The following is a 26,316-nucleotide window of genomic DNA, read 5'->3' on the forward strand; positions in this document are numbered from 1 at the left end:
TCCACATTTAATTTAATTAATCATATTGATTCACTTGACATTTTTCTCCTCCTGAAACTCCCCTCCCCCCTCTTCCCATCTCTCTATTAAAAGCAATTCATTCACAGTGGTAGACTAATTTTTGAAGCAGATTTTACAAAATAAAACCGACAATGGTTTTAGAACTTTTAAAAGCATTCAACTTAGATATTGTTAGAAGTGATTAAAATGAATATTTAAGAATTCAAAGTACTTCATCATATTAATCTTAACATTACATTAAAAACCCAATCCCCGCATGAGAAATCAACCTTTTAAAAAGAACAATTATTAATATTAAATAGCCAGAATAATCACTAGTATACTCTAAGCTGAAATAAGTATATGAAATTAGCAACAAATATTTATTTTTCCAAGTTTAAAATGAAATAATTTGTAAAATAGGAAAATGTTTAATAATGTGTAATGTCTATTAAAAACTCAATATACACAATTTGAGAATTTATGGTTTTGCTGCATTATTAACACTGTTGAGGGAAACTGTTAGTCTACCAAAACATTTAAAATATGGTATACAAGAATTCACTGTTAGCAGTAGTAAAGTATATCACATTGACATAAGGGTATTTACTATCAAGCTCTAGAATGGATTAGGACATGAGGAGGTAAAGACAGATTTACAATTAATAAGTGCCCAAAGATATTACAACGGCAAGGTTTCTATATTTTATAAACAGATATGCTAGATGTAGATTATATCTATCACTTGTTTGTAGTGGTGATCTTATTATAAAATGGAGTTTGAAGGCTTCTCTCTTGACCAAATCTTTTCTAACCCCAAATTACCAAACCAATTTCAGAGCTTTGCACAGAAAAGTTACATTTCACTTGAACCCAGCCCTAGAAATTGCCCCCAAGGAAGTGTTGTTTGTTTGTTCTTTTCATTTGTAGTGGGATAGAGCCCAGTTTGTAACTGTGGGGCTGGGCACAGGAGAAGCAGCAGCAAGAGGCAACTGAAAAGGATTAGGATGGAAACTTCCTCAAGCTTCACAGCCTTGTTTGCTTGTCACAGATGCCATTAAGGTGCATAGATAAGATATATTTAATATTAAGACTTTTAGAGAGCCTTGATACTCCTGAAAATTCAGAGGCAAAGCTGAGCCTCTTTCTTTAGCCCATATACTTCATTACATTGGCCCAGGAATCCTGGCTAAAGATAGTTTCATCCAGCTCACATGCTTGGGTTTTGTCACTTCATGTCATAACCTCCACATTACTTAAATATAGTTTTAAAATGTATTAAACAGAAATGCTGATATAAGCCTAAATGTAGCTGTACTTGCTGTTTCTGCTCTAAGTTCATTCATGGTGGTGGATTTAGTTAAAGGGCCCAGAACAGCCATGCTTAACAGTAAGGAAACAAAATCCTCTTGGCTTCAATGGGGGCTAGGTCTATGTCAGAGCAGAGTGAACTCACTGTAGATATTTGAGATAAATACCTTCTGTAGAAACGTACACATTACATTGGTGTCCTATATAACGTAAAAAAGAGAAAAGTATGCTGCATCACACACAAAGCCCTGTTACCTTTTTTTGCCTTAACTAAATGTTATTTTTTTTATATCTTAGACACAGAGAATATGCCGTAACATTTATAACAGAATAGCAGGCTTCAAATAAGAACTGCTAGTGATCGTAGGTGTCTGTTGAATCATAATCAAGGACTACCTGGAAAGCATTAAGTGACAATAAAGGATATTCTTGCTAAAATATTAGATGAATTGATAATAGAGAAAATAGTCATTTTGACAGAAAAGTCAACAGAAAACAGCAGTAATTAAAAGTGCCTTGTATACAAGCATAGAGTGCAACTGTGCTCTTATAAAAAAAGGATGGTACCTCTACTGGAGGATACAGCTGCATTAGAAGTTTTATAGAATGGCTTATTTTTCCAGAGCACAACATTTAGCCTTTCCATGGGCTTTTTTTTGGGTAGAATTTCTCCTCCCAGTTAAGAACTGGTTTTCATCACACAACTGCATAATTATTTTTCTGCAACTAGCGATAATTACTTGTTTTGTGTATCTCTACTAGAGTGATTCAGTGTTTGCTGTTCTACCTCATAAAATGCATCTGTATTAGAGGCATGTGAAAAGGAGTATTGACCTTATATAATATATTGCTATATTGGTAGGGGCACACAGCTCTAATTCTTTGTAAAAAGCACAAAAAGTCTATATTGCTTTGAGTTTTCCTTTTTGAATGCTATGTGAGTTTTCTGACTGAGGCATAAAACTGGAGGTAACTGAAGACAAGAAACCTCACAACATGGAAATTACTCAGTACACAAAGAAACTCCCTCTCAGATAGATGTACAATAGGTGCCTGAATAAAAAAGGCAGTTGGAAGGATTTGTTTATAGTGGCATCAGAAAAAACTCTGGAATCAGTGTTTGTGAGATTTGTCACACCAAAAAATCAAACACAGATTTCAAATCATTCAAGACTATCTAATCATTTTCTGTCATTCACAAAGCTCTCCACAAAAAAATAAAAAGAAAGAAAATTAAGCAGAGCCCCTCCTGCCAGTCTTCTTTTATCTTACAGCAGTCCTCCTCTTTCTCTCTTTTCCTTCCAACTCTTATTTGTCTGGGTGTTCCTTTCTTTCAAGTTGTCTTTAATCCTTGCTTTCCCATGTCCCTCTTTAGTCTTATTCACCAGTGATGCCAATAAAAATAAACAGTCTATTTAAAGCAAATGAGTCAATGCCAAGAAATACGTGATTGGTGTGTGCCTTATTTTTGTCTTTTAGTAAAATTACACCTGTGGCACTCTCTTACTTAAAATTTTTATAACTTTAAAAGCAAAGCACAAAGAGCAGAGAGCTGAAGTACTGTTTAATGTCTCTGGATTTATTTATAAATATATGTAATGTTAAATGCAGCAAAATCCTTGTGAGACTACTTTCGTGCTTACTGATCCCAGGGTGCAGGAGGAATTAGCTTATCCAGGAAAACTCAAAGTCATAATTAGTCTTGTGAATTATAATAATCGGGTTTCATCCTACACTTCTTTCTCATGTGGTACTCCCAGTGGGAGTTCTGCATGAAAAGGACTGCAGGATTGGGCATTAATAATGGTATACCTGTGAAACATTAGTATATTCCTGTAGTGCCAGTCAATGAAATTAGTATACTTACCCCATCTTTGTCCTACACCCTTCAACCAATTGAAAAATAACTTCAATGGATTTTTCAAATTTCCTAAAATTCCATTCTTAGTTTTTTTAAATACTTCTTAAATTTATAAAATAAAAATGGAAGTTTTTTTCCCTCAATGAGATATACTTCTTACTCTTGACTTTGTTATAGATATACGGCTGTAATTAACTTTTATTAAAAATGTTAACAATGCTTTAAGTTTTACATAATTACCTCCAATAAATTGAAACAAAAGAGCAAGAAGGGAAATAATCATGAAACTCAGCAGAAAGTTGTATTTATTCTCAAAGCTCTCAGATCAGCTATTTTCACTAATTTGATTACTCAGGTCAATCAAACACCTTGTTGACTGATGGAGATAACCAATTTTTTAAAATGTATAGACCCAGCCTGAATGAAACAAAAGAAGTGTAATAGCTTACCAATCCTGAGATGTTGATGTTTTGTCATTTGTGAAACAAATACTTCTTTCAAAAGTTACCCTGTGATGAACTGCTAACTAGGCTTAGAAAAGTTGACAAAACGTAATCATAACTGCACACCTATCTAAAGCCCAAACCCACACAGCTCTCAATAACTCTACAAATTAAGACAATTGTACATCAACAGATGAATGGATATAAAAACTGTAGCATATTCAAATGGAATACTATTCAGCAATACAAAAAGTGAACCACTGGTACATCTTACAATATGGAAAATCTCAACAAAATAATGCTGAGTGAAAGAAGCAAGACCAAAAAAAAAAAAAAAAGAGTACAAATCATTTATATATTAGTCTAGGAAATTCAAGCTAATGTATAGTGACAGAAAACAGATCAATGATCACCTAGGGGAAGGATCAGTAGGCAGGAATTCCAGAAGCATGAGGAAACTTTTGGGGATGATGGATATGTTTGTTGCCTTGATTGTGGTAATGGTTTTCACAGGTGAATACATATGAGAAAACTTAAAAAAATATACAGTTAAATGAGAAAACTTAAAAAAAATACAGTTAAATATGTGTTATATATCAATTTTACCTCACTAAAGCTGTTAACAACAACAAAAATGGGCCAATTAGAATGGATATAGGAACCAATCAGAGTGGATGCTAGCCATTAACAAAAATAATTCAGACAGCAGGTTTCAGAATTCTCTAGGTAACTGGGACCATTTGTAGATGGCCATAAAGATTTTGGGGACTGAGAATGTCCTCTTCATCTCCTTGCTAATGTTTATGATCCCTGGTTTAATTAAAAATAATTTTCCATTTTTTTCCTGTTAAAGATCATTACAGTCCTGAAAGAGGTGAGCACGAGTTTTAGATTTTGTCTCTACCAGTGTTACAAACCATCTGACTTAAGGCAGGTGGCTAAACCAATGTCAGAAAACTTCTAGACGCTACTCAAGGTGGAGGTAAACTGAAAGACCCTTCTTTCTAAGGAAAATAGGATCCATCCAGCAAGCATTTCCACTTTACAATTGTAGGTTTTATCATAACATCTCCAAAGATCTTTCTCTTCCCTTTCTTTTATCATGTGTGATAAAAATGGAGGAAGGAGGTGAATGGGGAGACATTGTTAGCAAAACAACTAAACTACCTGAAGGTGTTTGTCTCATATAGATCTCTCTATGTGAGCTGATTGACCTCAGTGTGCTTTAATACAAAAAATTTATTTAAGTCCACCATTAGGTGCAAAATCACCACATTGTAACTCTATTCTGGAATGGAGGGTTACTGACTCACCTGCCAAGGTGCCTCGTGTTGCAGAGAGTAAAGGACCGAGATTGTCATTTTTACTGTTCTGTTTTTATGATAGTGAATATTGTGCTTATATACTTCCGACTAAAATTTTCGCTGCATAACTTGAGTTAGATCAGTGCCCATCTCAGCGATGAAGGAAAAATAGCCCTACATAATGTTTAAGAACCTCAGGGACTGAGCTAAAAGTCAATAAACATATGGGAAAAAAGACTGGAAGCAAACTGAATATATGTGCAAATTGACATTTTACTAAAAGAACATGCTTAAAACTTCAGGTTTATCAAACAGATGTCAATGAAATTGAAATCTATTCAGCAAGTAGAATGCATTACTGAATGCAGAAATACACGTGTTTTATTGTGACTTGAAATGCAAACGTTTTCCATCTTGTAATATTATGATTTATTAGTTTGATTTTAGAGATGCAATATTAAAAATGTGTTAATCAAGACATTTCTATTTATAGTCTTATATACATTTTAGTTTTTAACAACATCCATCTTTTTGCCAGGTCAATCCTCATGCAACATAGTTAGATTTCTGCAATAAGATTCTCAGAAAAATGTGTTGTTGATCTTGGGCATAACTTTATAACTTATATTGGTTTGTAACTAACTCCTGAGTTTTAAACTTATATATAATAGCTATTTTTGTGATCTTTTTCTGAGTACTCTTTCAAAATGGGAAAAAAAGTAAAGTTCAGCTTTGTACTCTGTCCATGTCTCCATTTTTCTTTTTCGTGTATTCTTTCCTCCCACCTTCCTTCTCTTCTCTCACTTCATTATTTAGCCAGTGATTTTATTCTGCTATTTCTCTTGACAGTCAGTGACCAAGACACTGTGTTAACCCTGAAGATGCAGCTGCTTTAGGCAAGTCCCCTCACTAATTCTTGACTGTGTTTAGGGTTAAAAGACTTCTTTAGATATGTTAACAATCTCTCCTTCTACAGTGTCTGTGAGATTATTTTCTTTTGTTACCTCTTATGGGTTTCCCTGGTGACTCAGACAGTAAAGAATCCACCTGCAATGCAGGAGACATGGGTTTGATCCCTGGCTCAGGAAGATCCACTAGAGAAGGGAATGTAGTGTTCTTGCCTAGGAAACCCCATGGACAGAGGAGCCTGGTGGGCTCCAGTCCATGGGGTCAAAAAGAGTCAGACATGACTAAGCAACTAACACTTTCACTTTTTTCTGTACAAAATGTTAGTTTTAACCAGGACCAGTGCAATAATAAAGGATGTGAAAAGGTTTGTAAGACCACAGCCTCCCTCCACCTGATTTCTCATGTTCCATGGAATCTAATGAGATGAATATACCACCTTCTCCTTCAAGCTGTTTAGAAGCCAATACATAGAGAGCAAACTCATACCTGAGTTCCTGGAACTGGGGACTCTTGCTAGAAGATCACAAAGGATATTTTGATATTGAGATGATGATCATTGAAAAAGCTGATTTCTTCTCTTTGTAGAATCACCTCTAGGTGTTCAGCTGTAACTTCCTGTGGTTGAAATGTCCAGTCAACATCTCATCCCTTCCACATTCCTTACTGAAGGGAGATATAACTTGGCATTATATTTATAATACTTCCAGGTGTCTAGGTTTTTATCTGTATATCTTGGCCAAAATCTGTCCTATCCATCCCATTGGATTTTTTTCAGGGCCCAATGTTATAATACACATAAAGTATGATAAAAATGTAAGACAGTTTTTCTGGAGACAATAGAACAATATAAACTGATATGGTAGAATAGTATCAGTCAGAGACATTCTGGTTAACTCAGACCCTTCATTTTTTTTTTTTTTTAGGTTCTGACACAACCACTTTGCTCGTGTAGATCCTCTTTTTAAAATTCACAGGAAATCAGATCATCAGGTAGGGTCAGCAAGCTGCTCCTTGAGATGTTTTGCCATGTAATCTAGAGGAAATGTTGTGAGAGTTTGTCAGTACGGAGCTACCTGGACATGGGGAGTCTCATCAGAAAAAAAGAAACTTGTTGTCTCAAAAGATATGTGAAAAATGTCTGTGGACAAGCCATTTAGATGATACCTTTATCAAGCTCTATCCTCTATTAACTTTCCACATACCCAACTTTCCTGCAAACTTAAAAATCCTTTTTTTCTTATTGATCCATTAACATAAAGTCATTTTCTAATTCACTATTATAAGTAATTACAACTAGAATGGGTTTGTTAATTAACAGCTCTTATTATCATTATTAATTACTTTTCACTATACAGCATTTTATATAATCCATTCCATAACTCTTCATCTTTAGAAAGGTAACATTCAAAGCTACCCCTGAGGACAATAGAACCTACAAAATCAGTCAGAGGCTACAGTTAGAAAACAGAAATAAAAATATTTAACACTTTAAAATGAAGAGCTAAACAGACCTTGCAAATCTCCCATGTTTATTTCACCTGCATTAGATTAAATTTCATTAAATTGGAAAGATCAATACAATTTCCAAACTATGCTTTGTTCATTGCTTTTATTGATCAACTACCAAGGAAAGTGATCTCAAATTTTTATCTATTAATATATAGATCTGTAACGTTTGGATAGACAATAGACAATTTTATCTACTTTCACTAAAATTTTTGCAAAATACAAAATTAAGAAAAGTTAATTTTTTTAAGCCAGAGCATGAAAATTATTTGCAAGAAAGTAATCTATATCCAAAGAAAGTTATTGGACTATTTTAGAAAATTCCAAATTCTGTGGTATCTATTTTACCCAAAATGATATTCTTTGCTATATACATTATTTATCTACAAGTAATTATTTTTACAGCTTGTTTACTGTTCTATCCAAAGATCAACATATTATGTCAACACTTTGTGTAATATAATGGTAAGTGGCAAAAAAAAAAAAAAGGTATAGAGTCCTCTTTCAAAATAAGCAAAATTACACTGTGGAGAAATCTAATGTGCCCTGAAAGTGAAAGGCACTCACTTTTGTCCGACTCTTTGTGACCCCATGGACTGTATAGTACATGGAATTCTCCAGGCCAGAATACTGGCATGGGTAGCCTAGCTGTTCCCTTCTCCAGCGGATCTTCCCAACCCAGGAATCAAACCCAGGTCTCCCACATTGCAGGCAGAATCTTTACCAGCTGAGCCACAAGGGAAACCCAAGAATACTGGAGTGGGTAGCCTATGCCTTCTCCAGGGGATCTTCCCGACCCGGGAATCGACCCAGGGTCTTCTGCATTACAGGTGCATTCTTTACCTGCTGAGCTACGTAGGAAGCCCAAGCAGGTATTATAAGCAGAAACAGATAGACATGGATTAAAGGCAAAATTCTTTGCCTTAAGAGATGATAGAATGAAGGTGAGGTAGAGATACAAAAGACATATAATTAAACATAAATGTTACCTTTACCCCCAAATGAGTAACTCAGTTATTCTCTTCTACTGACCATTTATAGCTCAATTCACTAAACTCCTACTTTGATACACAGTCGAAATGTTTTATACCCACTTCTTAAGACCATATATCTCAGGAAAGATACTACAAACATCTTTTAAGATGCCGTTGTACAAGAGTCAGCAAGTATGTGCCTGGCCGATTGAAAATGGGCTGTGTAATAAGTAAGATATTCTGCTGACCCCTATAAATCCTGCTTCTGCCACTCCCTGGTTTCTGCCTGTCACCACGGTTTGCCTCAGTAGTTGCTGATCCTGTTCTTGTTCTTACCTCAATATTCGGCATTTCCTGTATGACTCCTGGTAATTATCTTTAGCTGCCCTCCACCACCCGCCTGAACCTAATGCCTTCTCGTTCTTTACTGGTACTCGCACTGCCTTTTTCCTGCAGTTTTGCTGGACCAGCCCATGTTGTGCATGGTCTGACAGCTATGTCAAGTGTCTTCTTTTATCTGGGTAAGCATATGTACCTGGTTAATTCTGGAAAATAATCAGTTTATTTTAAGATGTTCTTGTCCACCTGGAAGGCCATTTTGGAAACTGCTGCATAAAACAGTCAAAATATTATGAGATTCAGAACTAAGATGGTAGCAGGAAACCTGGTGAATTTAAGAACTACCAGAGAGATAGAATGAACAGGATTTGATGACTGATTGAACAATAGAGCTAGGGCAGAGTGAAAAGCCACGGATCACGCCTTAATTCTGGCTCGAGAAATGGAGGTAATCATGAACATTTTTATCAAAATGGGGAACACAGGAGAAAAAGCAGATTTGGGGTAGTGAGATGTGATGAATTCAGTTCCTAATAACCGAACTATAAGCATGTTTGTAAGACATCTAAGTTGTGAGGTCCAGAGTGCAGATAAATTTAAGGTCTACAGATTAAGGCAAGAAATCTAGCTTGAGAATACATATCTGAGAATAGAGTATTTTTAAAAGACTAAATGACCAAAGGAGTTAAAAAGAAAAAAGTCAAGAAATCACTAGGATGAAGACTGAAACCTATTGGGTTTAACCACAGAGGCTGTTGACGAATATGGCTGGTAGAATTTTAATTAAATGATGGAAAATAAACTAGAATCTGGAGAACAAGGAGTAAATGGAAGGTGAGGGACAGGAATGTCTTATCCTTACAATGAGGACAGCTGGATTTTTATCTCAGTCAGGATTAAGAACCAGAATTACTTACATATTTTCTAAAAAAATTTAAATGAAGTCTTTTACTCCTCTTTCACATCTATTCTCTATTCTATCTTCTAGGTATCTATGCTGAGGAAGCTAATTTTAAAGAGACAATGTATACAAAATACTTGGCACAAAATGCTTCCAACGTACTAAATGCTTCAGAAATATAACTACAGGCACTCCTAATTACTGAACGTAAGCTACTTCTGAAAACATGTGGGAAGGCAAATGTGTTTGCAGCAAAAGCAAATATTTAATTATGTTAAATGAGAATAATAATAATGCATCCTTAGTATGTCTAAAAAACCCAACCACTTCCTCTAAATATCATTAAAACATTCTTAAATATCTACATAAAAACCTACTAAGGATTAATGCATTATAAAAAACACATAATACTTGCTTACTTAACACTTAATGAACACATAAGTGAATGTGTTAGTGTGCAGCGCAGACAGTATCAGGTACATAACGCATTTTCATTCTAAATTAATAGTTGTCTTAATGTAAATAAATACGATAATATGTAAAAATATATATTGAATGCAATTAACAAAATAAAATAAGCAAATGAGGCCATTTAAAAAAAACTGGTTACTTTCCAGAGTGAGGTTTAGTGATGCAGGGGACCTTTTCACTTAATAATGCATAACACCTTCAAACCATACAAACACAAAGTGAAGTGAAGTGAAGTCGCTCAGTCTTGTCCGACTCTTTGCGACCCCATGGATACTAGGCTCCTCCGACCATGGGATTTTCTGGGCAAGAGTACTGGAGTGGGTTGCTATTTCCTTCTCCAGGGAATCTTCCCGACCCAGGGATCGAACCCAGGTCTCCCACATTGTAGACAGATGCTTTACCATCTGAGCGACCAGGGAATGCCAGACAAACACAATGTGCTCTCCTATTCAGAGAATATCTGAGATGTGAATGCAACATATTCTGCATGCTCTTGCACACTCTCTGGAAATTATATGGAGATTCATTATAACAGATTCAAACACTAAATTGGGGGTAAATGCTTTTAAAAGTTGCTATTACTAATGGCAATCCACTCCAGCACTCTTGCCTGGAAAATCCCATGGGAGAAGGAGCCTTGGAGGCTACAGTTCATGGGGTCGCAAAGAGTTGAACATGACTGAGCGACTTCACTTCACAGTAGTATGAAGCAGACCTATGGTATAAGTTGAGAATACTATTGTCATGGAATGTGAGCCAAGAACAGTGGTTCTCAACTGGGAGTGAATTTGCCTTGGCAATGTCTAGGGATATTTTTGGTGGTCACAAAATATATGATCCAGGATGGTCCATAATGAAGAGGTCAAGGATGCTGCTAAATATCCTGCAATGCACAGAACAGACCCCCACAACAAAAATAATCCAGCCCCAAATGTCAATTAGTGCTGAGGCTGAGAAAACTTCAAGGAGGGAAGAACGAAATCAAACCAATATGTCAGAGGAAACCTCAGGCGGAACAAGGCACAGATTGAATATTCAAAATCAGAAGTTGGAATGAACTGATGTCATTAGCTTGGGAAACTGTAAAGTGGATCTTTTCACCCACAATGCTAATAAATACTAGAAAAGGAGATATTGTGGGAAGGAACTATGTGGAAAAATATTTAGTTTTACCATGTCACACTTCAGGTATGGATGGAACATCCAAATGCATGAGATAATTTTAATGACTGTAGGAGTTTTGTCTAAATTTTCTGGCAAATTTTTAGAAAAGCATTGAGATACTCTTCAAGTTACAAGTCAACTAATACATTTGAGCTCTATCTCTCTGCCATATATCATATATTTTTCACATGTAATGTTGCTTAATCTTCAAAGAATTATTGGAGAATGATATTACTACCCCATTTTATGGACGAGAGAAATGAGGCTTAGAATTGTTAAGTAAATCATTGTACTAGCATTGAAATCAATGTCTTTAACCCTAAGTCCTGGGCTTTTGGCTAAAATAAAATAATACTCATGCATGCTCCAGTTATTTCAGACAATCCCCTACAAACATATCTTTACTGAGCTTTACAAGTAACTTCCCTCAGCAAAACACACACACACTTTTTAATTTTCTTATGTCAATGTAGAAGTTTGGAAAACATAAAAAATAAGCCAAGAAGATAAAAATTATCATGAATTCCACCACCCAGAAATAACTACTACTAAATAACTTTTAGCTAATAATTTGAATTTTTACTTTTTCTTTTGCTGTTTTCGTCTGCTGGTGGTTATGCTGATGTACAATGATATTTCTAAAATGAACTATGAAGAATTAGAAAGAGGAGATGAAGGGAAAGATGGTACACAAGCTAGAGAATTAGCTCTCAAATTCATAAAAAAGAAAGTGGGGTGAGGTCGGGGGTAGGGAGAGGGTAATTTCCAGAACCTCTTTTTGCCCAAGGAGTGCTAGGAACTTAATAAATCTTAGTTCATCTGTCAGCTCTATGCTCTGCTAATGACAAGATTAAATTGAAGCTACACTCTCCTGAGTGCTTATCATTTGCAAATGCAGTACTAAGAGCTTTACTCACATTATCTCATCTTATCCCTGCAGCAACCTGGAGTAGGATATTATTATTTCCAACTTAGAGAAGGAACTTAGGCTTAAAGAGGTTTTAACAACTTGCCAGGTTCCACATCTGGTTAATGGAGAAGTGAGGCTTCAAAAGCAAATCTGTCTGGCCATGGAGGCAGCATTCTTTTTGCAAGGCTGCCTCTTCCTTCTTAAGAAAATCAGGTGTGGAACGCAGAGAATTCAGGAAAGTAATGGCAGAGCTGAAGGAGATCTTGGGATCTCTAACAGAATATTTTTTCATGGTTATTAGCTCCGACTTCCTTTTCTTTTCTAGTTGCAGGAGTGGGTTGATATTTGGCCTCTGAAATATGGTCCTAAGCTTGAGTCACTAGATGCTTTATATTTGATTCCTTTGGGAAAACACTGTGATAAGGAATGCACATGAGAATATGACTATGTGCCTGACACAAACAGGCCTTCAATAGTGTGCTTGAAGGACCAGAAGAAGGAAACGCCAACTGAAGATCATTTTCTCTAGAGCCACTTTAATAAAAAGCTGAGCCAAACCTCTACTGAAGTTTATATCACTTTTTTTTTTTAAAGAGAAGACAAATTTCAACAGATGTTAGCTGATTGAAACTACTATTCCCAACTACTTTTCTAAAAACCAGACTTCTGCTCTTAGATAAAAAGAATATCAGAGTTTAAAATTGTGTGGTTACAAATTATCACATTTTGGTTCAAATACAAAATAAATACATTCCGTTGGTTTTGACAAACTTTTTGGAAAACATAGTCTTTGGCTTTGAGTAATGGGTTGTAGGATGGAGCTGTTGTGGAAAAGTAAATCACAGTTTAGGTGTATTTCCCCAGCTAGCCCTCTGAGTTAGGAATATGCTGCTTATCTGTGGAAACATGCTCTCCCAGCAAAGTGCCATGCAAATCACTGGTTTTACATGAAGGCCTATATTAGTCTAGTCACTCACAGACATCTTTAAACATAATTGTTGGGTAATAGTCTCTGTTTATTTTTATGATAAATGTTTCAGAGCTACTGTTCTCTGGGGTTTTTCACATTAAAGGAAGATAGTTATCTCATTGGAATTTTAACCGCACTACAATTAAAATGAAATGCAATCAATAAAATATTAATGCAGGTATGTTTGCAGATCAATTACTTAATGGCTAGGTCGATATCTATCATTCTTTAGCTTTCTGAAGGTCAATATATAGCAGAGTCAATGAGTTAACCAGCAAATCAGAGACATAATATCTGTCTAATTGTAGGTCTATGATTAATTCCTTAATACAGTGAATGACTTGATGAGAGTTTGTGCTGCCTATTCTTGTTAAGACTTTCTGCCAGACTGGGTTCTCCTTTAAAATCTTAGATTATTAAACAATATTTTTAATGCTAGATGTCAATACAGAATCATCAGATGTTAAACTAAAAAATAGCTGTCAAGACCCCTTCTCACCCTTTCCTTTAGAGAAAGGCAGACTGAAAATCAGTGAAGACAACTGAGCGCTCAACATCACACACTCAGTCATGGAACCCAGATGTGGTTCCCAGGCCTTTGCGCTCCAAAACACCGAGCCACTCGATTTTAAGATCCCACCCCAGCATTTGGTTTTGCAGATACTGTGGGTAATTTGCCTTGGCACTTGTGGGCCTCGCATGTGTTCGCTGTTTTCTAAGCATAGTGAAGTAGAAACTAAGCAGGTGAAGGAATAAGGGAGCAGCAGAAGCTTGCACTAACTGAAAATGCAATCTCACAGGGACAGGTGCCACGGGGACTTTTTGAGGCTGTTATTGGTGAGAGCGATTTACCTCTCACTCACTCAAAAGTATCTGCAGTGACTAGCACCAACTTTAATCTTATGAAAAGTATCACCTCCGAGTCCCAGGCAGATGGATGGAACTCTTTGGGGTGCCTGCCAAGTAAAATGGGCTATTGAAAAATACTGATATCTCAATTGTCAGTATGGTGTTTTATGTTAACAGTAGAAGTAAAAAACTACAATGAACCTTCCCACTCATTTCCGTTGCCACTTTCTATGTGAGTCGGCTTTAATTGCTCATGTTGGATAACATGCTTGTGTAACCCTAGCAGCACTCTACAAATGAGAGTGTAAAGTTTTTGAACTGAGGTAGTTACTCTGCCTGTATAAGCTTACAGGTGGCTCAGTGGTAAAGAATCTGCCTGCCAAAGTAGGAGCTATAGGAGACGTAGGATCAATCCCTGGGTTGGGAAGCTCCCCTGGAGAAGGAAATGGCAACCCACTCCAGTATTCTTGCCTGGAAAATTCCATGGAGAGAGGAGCCTGGAAGGCTACAGTACAAGGGGTCACAAAGAGTTGGACACAAATAAGCACATACGTATAAGCATATATCCAAAAACAAACAAACAAAAAATTATACATGGAAATAGCTATTCATTTCCATTTTAAAGACATTCACTTTCATTATGTAAATGGTCACTGGGCAGTTAGAACACATTAAAGATGCTTCAGTAAGTTTTGCAGTATTATCAAACTGCATCAGTTCTCTACCGAAATACAGCTATTTTGTTACACTGATCACAGCATTTGCCTTTCAGTGTTACCAAAAATAGTTTGACCGATTTAATGACATTTTCCAATTTGATTATTGGATAAAGATCTTTTGCAACAACTAAATCAAGTTGACCACTTCTTATTCACACTTCCTCATTACCTTTTCGTGTCTGAACAAGTTGCTCAGAGTCATGGAGTAGAGAAAAGTCAGCTCTTCCTACAAAATGTTTGCATCTTAGCTTTTCAAAGCACTGGAAGAGGAATGTGCCCCTGTGTCTGTTGCGTGTCTGTAAATTAAAATTATGGATTTGCAGTATAATAAATTGTTAAAGCTGGCAGAAGTCATGGACAACATACAACCCAGTGTTTCCCAGGTGGAGGGATGTATAGCATTAGTACATACAAGATAATTTTAGGAGGCATATCAATATTGGATGATACAATGAGAAAATGCACTACATCTCAGGTTTTTTAAGACTTTCTAATTATTTCTATCAAGAAGAAAGTCTAAGACTGGTGCTGACAAAGAACTATCTAACAGTTTTTCCTTCCTTTTTTAGAAATAGAAGGCAAGGCTCAGGCTCAGTCTCCAGCAGACAGCTATGTGGAGCTAGAACTTAAAAATATTGTATGCTGCTGCTGCTAAGTTGCTTCAGTCGTGTCCGACTCTGTGCGACCCCATAGATGGCCTCCTACCAGGCTCCTCTGTCCCTGGGATTTTCCAGGCGAGAACACTGGAGTGGGTTGCCATGTCCTTATCCAAAAATATTGTATAGTTTTCATTAAATTAAATTTTCCAGGTCATCATCTATTCGTGGCATAAAAACAAAGCTTCCTTTCAAAACACATTTATCTACGTTTAAGATAAAATAAGCTAAAGATAAAATCTAAGTTAAAATTACTGCAGTGATATTTACACAGTAGCCCAAATATTAAATAAAAGCTGGAGTCACTTATATGGCAAAAATCATGATGCTTCTGTTGGGGCTAGAGACCAACTCACTCACAGGACAGGTGGGAGATCCAAAGCTTTGAGGGGGCAGAAAATCCCAAAGTCAGGAGTGCAGTCCTCAGGCTACTCAACAAGTGATTGTTGCTGCTGTTGTTCAGTTGCCAAGTCTTGTCCGACTCTGCGACCCAATGGATTGCAGTATGCCAGGCTCCTCTGTCCTCTGTTATCTCCAAGAGTTTGTTCACATTCACATCTATTGAGTTGGTGATGCTATCTAACCATCTCATCCTCTGCCACTCCCTTTTCCCTTTGCCTTCAGTCTTTCCCCAGATCAGGGTCTTTTTCAATGAGTCAGCTCTTCACACCAAGTGATATCACCTCTTTAATTCAATCACTTCTAAAAAATGACTAGTTTGAATCATTTTCTACAAGGTGGCCGTTTCCCCATCACTTTGTGAACGATATACATTAAGTGTAAGCTTGAAAAAAAACCATATTTCTTAATTTCCATGACTAGATACGGTTACTGAAGAAGAACTATAAATATTAGGAAAATTAAGCTAGATTTGTGAGACATGAATATTTTCTTTTTAAAAAGAAAAGTGGAGGAAAATTCTCCAGTATATAAAAATGTATACATTAAATTCAAAATAAGCAAGTTGTTTTTTCTGTTTTGAAAATAAAATGTGTTTTATTTTGTTTTAGATTTACAAGTCTTGAATACTTGAAAACATAGCAAGACTAATTTTCTAGCTAGTAATTTTTAAAAACATGTACAAGCTTTCATTGAAATACAAAATTAAAATGCTACTAGAAAAAGGGGAAATTTAAATTAAGGAGAAAGTATGTGTCCTGCAGATCTTACAGATATAATAAACTTGTAGTCTGAAAAAAGAGATCTAGACATTTTTGTGAAATCCAGTGATTCTCTATAAAAAGTATTTCTGCAAGATCTGAGAGGAATGTAAGTGCAACTTTCTTCTAACAGAGAGTCAAGGCCTCCAGAGGTATTTATCTCTCAGCTGAGTAGATATTCTGAAGGACAGGGAACAAAATTTCAGAACGATAGTGGTCACTGAATATTGGCTTTAAAATAGATAAATAAATAAAAGGTTTTTCCAGTAGTCATGTACAGATATGAGAGTTGGACCATAAAGAAAGCTGGGTGCCGAAGAACTGATGCTTTTGAATTGTAGTGCTGGAGAAAAGACTCTTGAGAGTCCCTTGAACTGCAAGGAGATCAAACCAGTCAGTCCTAAAGGAATCAACCCTGAATATTCTATTCATTGGAAGGACTGATGCTGAAGCTCTTAATACTTTGGTCACCTGATACAAAGAAAGAAAAGATCCTGATGCTTTTCCCCTTGCTGGAAAAGGCCCTGATGCTGGGAAAGATTAAAGGCAGGAGAGGAAGGGGGCTACACCGGATGAGATGGTTGGATGGTATCACTGAGTCTGAGCAAACTCCAGGAGACAGTGAAGGACAGGGAAGCCTGGTGTGCTGCAGTCCACGGGGTTGCAGAGTCTGACACGACTGAGCGACTGAACAAGAACAACAAAAAGGTTTCCTCTTATTGTCTTGTCCACTTAATTTCTGTTAACTGAAGCCTGTCTCTCTCATCAGGGGAGGGGAGGAAGAGAAGAGGTGAGCAGATGGTCAAGCAGACTCATCATTCAGTTGGGTGTGATGATCTATTGTTGTTGTCCAGTTATGATCTGTACTGAATATGGAAAGAGGTGAAACAGAGTAAGTATTTAATACGCTTACAAATTCCAGCCAGGTGGAAACTAATCCCTTCACTTTGCTCTGTCTCAGTGTCTCTTATTCCAACAATGGGACTAATCAGCACCATGTCACTGAGTTGTCTAAAGGAGTAACTAAGGGCTAGTAATAAAGTATTAAGTTCAAGGGTCGAAGTGAGAAATAGGCTGATTCTCTTAACGCATAAATAGCATCCAGGTTGTAAACTAGAGACAGAGGAAATTCACTACTCTTTTTCCAAGTAACTAATACTCTCCCATATGGAGGATTCCCATTTTCAGGCCCTCTGACATTTCATTCCTGATTCTGAAGGCTGAGGTGAACAGCCATGAGAGAAGTTTCTGTCTCTGGGGAGTTCCGAGGAGGCTTATTCCATGCACACCACAGACTCCAGGAAAGGAAGGCCACTGAGCACCACTCATCAGGAAAGGATTCTGCTCTACCCTCTTAGATTTTCTTCTAAGAACTCCTGAGTATAATTGTTCCAGAGCAGAAATGACAACCATGTAAGACTGGGGATAATCTGTGAACCATTCTCATAATAGCCTGAAACTCATCTTTGCAGCTCCTTGACTCATTCCTGAGATTGCCCCTTTATCCAGGAGCACCTCACACCATGCAGGATTCCATTTCAGGTGCCCAATCTTTATCAACTTTTTTCTCTTGAAAAGAAAGAGGAGGGTAGACTAGAAGCAACACTATTTGTGAACACTACTGTGAAGATTCCACAATGCCTCTTTAGTGATGTGTGTCAATATGAGCCACTTTAGTGTCTGTGACCCACAAATGACTTTTATATCTTTGGTCTTGCTTAGGAGGCTCAACTGCTTTATATGTCCTGAAATCTCCCCCGGTTCATCAGTGAGAATTCGGACACAAAGACCTATTTACTTATTTATCAATACCAGGTCATTCCATAGTTTTATCATAATTGGAACAGACTCCAATATTCAGCTCTCCATTCAGGTGTTTCTTCTACAGTACAGCTCCCACTAGCATCATCTTTCTTAGTGTGCACCCTTTCCAGGTTTAGAAAGAACTGCTGTCTCAGTGCCCATCCTCATCATTTGTGAAGGAGGTCCCAGTGGTCCCATTTACAGATGAGGCAACTGAGTCTCAAGGAGAGTAAAGTACCTACAGGCTTATCTCATTTCAGTGCACTTTGCTTTATTGCACTTCATAGACACTGTGTAGGGTTTTTGTTGTTGTTGTTGTGGGTTTTACAAATTGATGGTTTGTGGCAACCTCACATGGAACAAGTTGATCAGCACCATTTTTCCAACAGTATTTTCTCACTTTGTATCTCTGAGTCACATTTCCGTAATTCTCACAATAATTCAAACTTTTTCAGTATTATTATATATGTTATGGTGATCTGTAAATCAGTGATCTTTGATGTTACTGTTATATTTGTTTCAAGGTGTCACAGACCATGCCCAAATGAGTCAGCAAGTCTAATTGATAAATGTCATGTGTGTTATGCTCCACTGACCCGCCCTTCCCTTTCTCTCCCTCTCCTCAGAGCTCTCTATTTCCTGAGACACAACAAATTGAAATTAGGCCAGTTAATAACCCTACAATGGCCTCTAAGTGTTCAATTGAAAGAAAGAGTCACATGCTTCTCACTTTAAATCAAAAGCTAGAAATAATTAAGCTTAGTGAGGAAGGCATGTTGAAAGCTGAGATAGGCTAAAAGCTAGGCCTCTTGTGCCAAACAGTTAACTAAGTTTTAAATGCAAAGGGAAAGTTCTTGAAGGAAATTAAAAGTGCTACTCCAGTGAACACATGAATGATAACAAAGTGAAACAGTCTTATTGCTGATAGGGAGAAAGTTTTAATGGTCTGGATAGAAGATTAAACTAGTCACAAAATATGTATACTTATGGCAGATTCATGGTGTTGTACAGGAGAAACCCACACAACATTGTAAAGCAATTATCCTCCAATTAAAAATGAATTAAAAATAAACAAACAAGAAAACAGTAACAATATTCCCTTAAGCTGAAGCATAATCCAGAACAAGGCCCTAACTCTCTTCAACCCTGTGAGGGCTGAGAGAGTGAGGACAGGAGAAAAGTACGCAACTTGCAGAGGTTAGTTCCTGAGGTTGAAGGAAACCTTAGCACCCCCTTAACACCCACCTGCAAACTGAAGCAGCAGGTGCTGGTATAGAAGCTGTAGCAGGTCATTCAGAAGATCGAGCTAAGAAATTTGACGAAGGTGACTTCACTAAACAACACATTTTCAAGGTAGATGAAACACAGCCTTCTGCAAGAAGATGCCATCTAGGACTTCCATAGCTTGAGAGAAGTCAAGGCCTGGATTCAAAGCTTTCAAAGGACAGGCTGACTTTCTAATTAGGGGTAATGCAGCTGGTGACTTGAAGCCAGTGCTCAGTGACCATTCTGAAAATCCTAGGGTCCTTAAGAATTAGGCCAAATCTACTTTGCCTGTGCTCTCTAAATGGCACAGCAAAGCCTGGATAACAGCAAATCTTTTGACAACATAGTTTACTGAATATTTTAAGCCCATTGTTGAGACCTACTGCTCAGAAAACAAGATTCCTTTCAAAATATTACTGCACATTGACAATGCACCTGGACACCTAAGAGCTCTGAGGAGGATGTACAAGATTAATGCTATTTTCATGACTGTCAACACAACACCTATCTAGAGCTCATGGATCAAGGAATAATTTAAACTTTCAAATCTTATTAAGGAAATACATTTTGTAACACTGTTGCTGCCATACATGGTGATTCCTCTAATAGATCTGGGCAAAGTAAACTGAAATTTTTCTGGAAAGAACTCACTACTCTAGATGCCATTAACAAGATTTGTGATTCATGGGAAGAGGTCAAAATATCAACATTAACAAGAGTTTGGAAGAAGTTGATTTCAACCCTCATGGATGACTTTGAGGGGTTCAAGACTTCAGTGGAGGAAAAAATACAGATGTGGTAGAAATAGCAAGAGAATTAGAAAGGAGTCTAAAGATGAGACTGTGTTGCTGCAGTCTCATGATAAAACTTTACCAGGTGAGGGGTTACTACTTATGGATGAGCAAAGAAAGTAAATAAAATCTACTTCTGATGAAGATGTTGTGAAGATTATTGAAATGACTTAGAATATTACATAAACTTAGTTGATAAAGCAGTGACAGGGTTTGAGAGGATTGACTCCAATTTTGAAAAAAGTTCTGCTGTGGAGAAAATGCTATCAAACAACCTTTTATACTACAGAGAAATTGTCTGTGTGAGTCAGCCAGGCCAACTTCAACATTGTCTAACCCTCTGCAACCACCAACCTGATTAAAAAAAAAAAAAATCACTTTTGTTGCCAGGGTTTCTGACTCAGCGGTCACCCATCTTTCATGGCAGTCCTCCTTAACTGGCCGACTGCTCGGGTCTTCTACTCAGCAAGTAAGGGTCACTTAGTTGAATTGAAGTCAGCTGGATTTTTTTCCACCACTGCCCGCCCCCTGCCACCTGTCAAGAGCACACACACCTTTGCCCTTTAACCAATTACAGATTTTTTTTGTTCTCTATTACCCTTCTTAAAGGACTGAAGGAGAGAAAAAGTTTTGATAAACTTTGACTTCAAATTTGAATTTCTGAACTATTTACCTCCTCAACTTAAAATTTCCAACTTGCATCTTTCTGACATCTGCATAATTGTTTCCTCTTTGAGGAATGTTCTTTTACTGAGAAAATGTATCTCTTTATTCTGGCTGTGATGGTTCTCCATTGATACACACGGGCTCTCTCTGGTTTTGACGAGCAGGGGCTGCTTTTCACTGTGGTGCTCAGGCTTCTCATTGCTGTGGCTTCTCTTTTGTGGGGCATGGACTCTGGGTGTGTGGGCTTCAGTACTTGCGGCTCCTGGGATCTAGAGAGCTGGCTCAGTAGTTGTGGTGTAGGGGCTTAGCTGTTCCATAACATGTGAAATCTTCCTGGACCAGGGATTGAACCAGTGTCCTCTGCATTGCAGGGTGAATTCTTAACCACTGGACCACCAGGGAAGTCCCTGGAATGTTCTTCTTGCCCCTCTAAGATAGCAACCTCAGTTTTCTGGGACCATATTCAATGTGATCTCCTTCAGTCCTATATGAAGTCTAGTTTGTTAAGATATGGTATCATTTTAACTTGACACATTGTTTAACTGCTTCAACCATCAGACTTAAGTAGTCTTTCCACAGTATCCCTCCTCCACAGCATCTGGTGGGTCAGAAAGGTACCAGCAGAGAAGTAAGATAACATTGGGATCCTGGAAGTGACAGACAGGTCACTTTCTCCAAAACATGAGTGCTCACAAAAGAGCATGTTGTGAGATGCTTGAGTACTCTGGTCTAGATGATCTTATAAAATGGCATAGAATTGGTAATGACACCTAAGCTTGGTGGGTCTAAAGCTTGGGGTCGAGAGAAGGTTTTTAGAGTCATGAAGCATCCTATATCTGAGGCAGGGAGACAATGATGTGAAAGTGGAGGCCAGTGTTCTTATGCCAATGATTATGCGGGGGCAGGGGAAGGTTGTCACAAAAATGCCCTTTATATCAGAAAACATTTTGGCATGGCGTGAGGTGGTTGGACATTTCTAATGGATTATGGTTTTTACTTTCCTTATGATAATAATTTTTTATTTAGGTAATCAAAGATTACTCTACATCAAATCATCTACTTTAAGTATCTTCATGCATTCATTTCAGAGAAGGCAAGGGCAACCCACTCCAGTACTCTTGCCTGGAAAATCCCATGGACGGAGGAGCCTAGAAGGCTGCAGTCCATGGGGTCGCTGAGGGTCGGACACAATTTCACTTTCACTTTTCACCTTCATGCATTGGAGAAGGAAATGGCAACCCACTGCAGCGTTCTTGCGTGGAGAATCCCAGGGATGAGGGAGCCTGGTGGGCTGCCATCTATGGGGTCGCACAGCGTCGGACACGACTAAAGCGACTTAGCAGCAGCAGTATCAGCGTGCATTCATTTAAGATGATTCTGTGGAGCAGACTCTTAGGTGCTAGGCACACAACAAAAGATAAAAGGAAAGAAAAGAAGGCCGTAACTCCTTCCCTTAAGGTGCGACCATTGTAAGATTGGGAAGAATATGTTAATGTGCGGAAAGGCAGTCTGAAGACTTTAGGAACTGTGGTCCCTTTGGGCACTACAGCACTACAGCAAGAGGAATGGTTTTCACCAATCAAGATTAAGAGAAACCATTCCAGTGGAAATTACACTCTATATTGTCATTTGAAACCTACCTCCTTTAGAATGGGTAAACTTTTTCCCACAGAAAACAGTAGTCTGGAAATCTACAATAGTCTGGAAATCTTCAGCAGTCTGGAAAATCTACTGAACATGACTAGAAAAATACTTCAATTTTCAGGCCACTTGGATAAATCCAAAAATCCATTGCCTACTTCTACTTCAGTCATACCCTTTAACGTCATTAATCAGAATTAGTGCTGTCTTTGATGAAGCAATAGGAGCTGACATCTAATTTTAAGTAATTATTAGCTTATGCCAAAACAAAGAGGATGGCCGTCGCCACTGACTAACCTACATTATAGGCTACATATAGTATTTCCATGGAGCGCCAGGAGTTCTTAGATCACATTTTGAGAACCACTATGCTAGTGTACCTTATGCTAGTGTCTTCTTGGAGACTGTATGTCTTGGATATACAGATGGGAAGTTCATGCTTCTAGTAAGGCCAGAGATAGAAACTCCAAGTGTGCAACTTTCAGGAAAACTTCAAAAAAGCTTCAGGCTTAGATGTTCACAATTTACTCACTAGATTGCCTAGAAATGATTTTGGTTAAAATAAGTTTTGATTTTTTTTTTAAAGTGTAAGAAGTTTCTTTTCTTTCTGTAATATTCAGCATTTTAGCCGTATCTGCACACTTTTATTAGAGATGCTCAATCATTTTTTGGTTTACTTTTCAAGAAACCTGAAATGAGGCTGGGTTTTCTATGACTTTGCTAAATAAATATGCAATTGAGGTAAAGTCCACCTCATTTTAAATTTGCATTTTTCTCAGAGAATGCATATTTACCAGTCCCTAGTCCCAAATTTTTGTCATCATTGCAATAGTCTCTGGTTGAGAACATGAATGAACCACACAAACACGCACACATACTCCCATCACATCCTCCCCTACCACAGTATAAAGTTTACAAGTTTTTCATTCTACTTGCCACTGGTTGAAATTCTGATTTCAAAAAAAAAAAAAAAAAAATGAAACAAATTGAGAAATCCTTAGATTTTACTTCATCTAAGCACTCAGCAAGGGAAATGAGCTTAATTTGAAAAATGATGGTGATATGACTAGATTTCCTATCCAGCAGGGAGATTTATAGCATGAATAAGATGCCAAGAAATGAACCAATAGAGTACTGTGTGTGATTGTCTTTAAAGGGGAAAAATATCCTACAGGACTCATGAGCCATTATTTCAAATGCTTGTGTAAATATGGTTTAGTTCATCATCACCTTTTCCAATTATGTTTATGTTCAGCTTCAAAGTAGAGCCTCTGCTTCCTTGTTTAAAATGCCACCAACTGAACTAGCATTTTCATTAATACAAACAATGTTTACAGTGCCCAGAAATGATGGTAGGAATATAGGAGTCTTTTGTTATTTATAAACTAGACATACCTCAAAGCAGTACCCTGTTAGCTCTGGCTTAGCTTTTGAACAAAGCCAGTTAAAATATTATAATTTTTAGGTTCTTCATGAAATTTTCATATTTCTTAAATAATTGTTATATGTATATAGATAAAAATAATATTATCATTTTTATTTTAAAAAATATAATTTGCATACCTAAACAGATTAGGAATTAAATCGTCACTTCTGAATAGAAAACTATTTTATTTTTCAAGAAAGTTATAGAACCACTAAATATTTGGAAACACATCTATAGCTCTGTTTGTAGCTGAAGTTTTGTCTTTAGAAAACTATAACATATTTTAATTGCTTTAAATATAGTGAGTGTAGTGGTTAAGAGCAAGGGCTTGGAGAAAACTGCCTGAGTTTGAATCCTTGCTTCACTAATGAATTATCTCCATAAACTTGGAGAGTTTCAGATCTCTCTATGCCAGCTTCCTCACCTCTAAAATAGGGTTAATAATGGATCCTATCTCAGAGGCTTGTTGCAAAGATTAAAGAGTAAATATTTGTTAGAGAGAATCATGAAATAAAAGTGTTTAGTCCTGCTAGTATGGCATTTCACAATCATAAACAAGAGTTCAAGAAGAAATAAAAAATATGTAAGGTATGGCACAAACAAACAGAAACCTTTGTAAGTGGGAGGCCTTTACGTCTTTGGTCCACTCTAAGAACCACGATATTATCTGTGAGTATGAATCAGTCTTCCTGATTCATGTACCTTTCCTTAGTAATGCACACATGCATGCTAAGATGCTTTAGTAGTGTCAGACTCTGCAACCCCATGGACTGCAGCCTGCCAGGCTCCTCTGTCCATGGGATTCTCTAGGCAGGAAACGAGTGGGTTGCCATGCCCTGGTGGCTCAGATGGTAAAGAATATGCCTGCAATGCGTGAGTCTAGCTTCCTAGACTTCTCCCCTGAAGAAGGAAAAAGTGAAAGTGAAAGTCGTTCAGTTGTGTCTGTTCAGTTCACTCTTTGCAACCCCCTGGACTATACAGTCCATGGAATTCTCCAGGCCAGAATACTGGACTGGGTAGCCACTCCCTACTCCAAGGGATCTTCCCAACCCAGGGATCCAAACCCAAGTCTCCCGCATTGCAGGCAGATTCTTTACCAGCTGAGCTACCAGGGAAGCCTGTGAGAAGGGAAAGGCTACCCATTCCAGTATTCTTGCCAGGAGAATTCCATGGATGGGGGAGCCTGGCGGGCTATAGTCCAGAGGTCTCAGAGACTTGGACATGACTGAGTGACTAACACTTTCTTAGTAATACTTGAAGACAAAGTTTTTAAATACTTAGAGATCATCAAAAAGCTAACTAAGAAAAATTGAATGCTGAATTAACTGACCTTGTGCTTTATTGTCCAGGGTTCCTTAGTCTTCAGAGTTGACAAGTTGGCATTTGATTCTCTCTCCTTCCCAGGTTTAGCTATTGACTCAGTTTATCATTCTTTCTGATTAGTTAAAATTTGGATCATCATTATCTTCTTTGTCAACTCCTCCTTGCTGCTCTTTCTGTCGTTCAACCGAATTTCTCCTTTCCCAAACTACAGATGAATTTTTTTTTAAGGAATATACACTATCCCATTTCATCAGGTTGCTTATATCTAGCTCTCCTGTTTCTAACAGCGTAAAAGACATGCTATTAAATATGTCAGTGGACTGAATGATGCTTACTGCCCTGCCAGTTCTCAGAGGTAACAATCCTAGTTGATTCCTCACCAGCACCTCTAAATCAAAATAGGAAAGAATGGTCTTCTGGTACAATATACTAGTTTAAAGATATTGGTCTGGTCTTACTGCTTGAAGTCATAGGTTAGAAGAAGACAGAATCATATATCTTGGAATCTGAACTGGTGACCTAGACAGCACCTGTTAAATTCACCAGAGCTATTCTAGCTCATAAAGTGATTACTCACTATTGGTTTGAAAATAGACGTCAAGGAAGAGAAAAAGAACACACCGAAAATCAAGCTTGAACTAAGGACCTTTAGAAAATCACTCTAATACTGACTCAACCATGCTCAGTGGGAAGACTTGCTTTATTGAATCCATACTTTACCAGAATGCCTTCTTAGAAGACACCCAGTTATTATTATTTTTTTAATCCTTGTTCAGCAGAAAGCATTTTAGATAATAGAAGGAAGAAGGACCAAAGACGGCAGTAACTCCACATTCTCATCCCTTCCTTTGACCTACTTTCACTGAAGTTCAGGCAAAGTAGCATGGAGAGCAAAGTATGGCAGCATGGCAGAAAGAACTCTGGACTAGGTGATGGGGTTGTGGTATGGGTCT

General features: G+C 37.5%; 1 long non-coding RNA gene across 3 annotated transcripts in view; it reads left to right on the top strand.

Moving 5' to 3' along the window:
• Positions 1–26,316, top strand: part of LOC138440490 (uncharacterized) — a 40,662-nt gene that overhangs the window by 11,072 nt on the left and 3,274 nt on the right. For all 3 annotated transcript variants that reach the window (XR_011257051.1, XR_011257053.1, XR_011257052.1), the window contains 3 exons: positions 6,752–6,818; positions 9,636–9,755; positions 17,217–17,339. This is a non-coding gene — a long non-coding RNA (uncharacterized lncRNA). The remainder of the gene's footprint in view (positions 1–6,751; positions 6,819–9,635; positions 9,756–17,216; positions 17,340–26,316) is intronic.

This window comes from Ovis canadensis, chromosome 5, assembly GCF_042477335.2.
Source record: "Ovis canadensis isolate MfBH-ARS-UI-01 breed Bighorn chromosome 5, ARS-UI_OviCan_v2, whole genome shotgun sequence".
Lineage (NCBI taxonomy): Eukaryota > Metazoa > Chordata > Mammalia > Artiodactyla > Bovidae > Ovis > Ovis canadensis.